This window comes from Austrofundulus limnaeus, unplaced genomic scaffold (assembly GCF_001266775.1).
Source record: "Austrofundulus limnaeus strain Quisiro unplaced genomic scaffold, Austrofundulus_limnaeus-1.0 Scaffold94, whole genome shotgun sequence".
Taxonomy (NCBI): Eukaryota; Metazoa; Chordata; class Actinopteri; order Cyprinodontiformes; family Rivulidae; genus Austrofundulus; species Austrofundulus limnaeus.
Genome location: NW_013952496.1, coordinates 679319 through 681005, shown reverse-complemented (window position 1 = coordinate 681005; position 1687 = coordinate 679319). Strand labels below are relative to the sequence as shown.

General features: G+C 38.6%; 1 protein-coding gene across 1 annotated transcript in view; it reads right to left on the bottom strand.

Annotated features, from left to right (window-relative positions):
* LOC106520570 (high affinity cationic amino acid transporter 1) overlaps nucleotides 1-1408 on the bottom strand; it is a 15942-nt gene extending 14534 nt beyond the window's left edge. The window contains exon 1 of the mRNA XM_014012749.1: nucleotides 1297-1408. The gene's annotated coding sequence lies outside the window, so the exon portion shown is untranslated. The remainder of the gene's footprint in view (nucleotides 1-1296) is intronic.
* Nucleotides 1409-1687: the final 279 nt, after the last annotated feature.

Below are 1687 nucleotides of genomic sequence, written 5' to 3'. Positions count from 1 at the left end.
GTACATACATACAGTACATACACACATACATATACATACATACATATATACATATACATACATTCATACATACATACAGTACATACATACAGTACATACACACATACATATACATACATATACAGACTATACATATATACATACATACCATACATACAAATGTACTCTCAGGATTACATTTACTATGCTGTACTTTTTACTTTTACTTGAGTAATTTTATTATCAAGTATCGTTACTCTTAAAATTTCAGAATACTCTGAGTGAATTTAATTAATGAAGAACAAGCTTGTTTTCACCTGCAGTTATTGTTTGTTTCATAAATTTTATATTAAAAGAAACTAATTTGGAAAAAATGGTTTATTTTGCCTAAATTTCTTATGTTATATGAATTATTTTCATTCTGATCTATAGAAATACCAACATTTCCACATATATCTTTATGTTTTGTTCCATTTGATTATGTAATTTTTGAATATTAAATGACTGATGCCTTGATCGGTTTTTACCAAATACTTTTTTTACTCCTGTTTGAGTAATTTCTAGGATGACTACTTTTTTACTTTTACTAGAGTAAAAACATGTTGTAGTAGTGCTGCTCTTATGTACCAACGTTTCAACGTGATTTTATGAAATTTGAAAATTTGCATTTTGTTTTTGTTTACATTTCACACATCTCTTCTGTGGTTTTAGTAAAAATTGCCAGTTTATCATTATTTTACTTTAAAACCAAACGAAGTGTAAAAAAAAGGAATTTGAAAGGTATTAATTTTAATTCTAAAAGAAATGCAGTCACTTTCTGTTTACAAAGCACGCTGATAAAGAAAATAAAGGCTGCTAATTAAGAACCTTTACCAAGTAAGCCACTCAATTTAAATTAAGTTAAACTGGGTAACTGCAGCTGGTTTAACTAAACCGGGCTTTTCATTCAGGTTCAGTTTGGGTTCATTAGTGAAGTCGCTTCGCTGTGCTCCTATAAAAGGCCATGCTCTGCTCCTCCTCACGCTCACTCTGAAAAACAGTCAACATGAACAAAACTTCTTCCAAACTGCCCGCAGACTGAAGCGTTTGGTGCATTTTTTGCGCCACATTCGACCGCTTTTTACGCGCGTTAGTGCGGAGAGCAGCTTCCTTCCCTCCGGTGTTTTTATTGCATCAGCCGGACGACCTTCCGTCTGTCTGTCGGTCCATGTGCTGCTTCCTCTCTGCAGGCTGAGAGGAGGAAACACGCGGCTGCGCCCTTCTCCTCCAATACAAGCCCTTTACAAAAAAACACGAGGATCGTTAACTTTTACTTACTTTGAAAAGAGCCTCAGCTTTTTCACACACACGACTTCCCTAGATGGACTCCCCCCCCCACCCCGCCTCCACCTCTTGAAGGCTCTGACAGATAACTCGTGGAGGACACACACTTACACACACACACACACACAGGCGGAGGTGTGCGTAACAGAACCGTCCGGATCAGTCAGTCTGCCCACCCAGCTGTCAGGCTCCACCCGCGGGCTGCAGAGCTGAATTACAGCCGCTAGATGTCGCTCTTTTCAAGTCAATGCTCCCCTAAGGCAGGCTGCGTTTCAGCCCCCCTCCCACAGGAAGCTTACATTTTTATGCTTTTTGATGCTCTATTGCAGGGGTGTCAAACTCCAGTCCTCGAGGGCCGCTATCCTGCATGTTTTAGAGGTTTTCC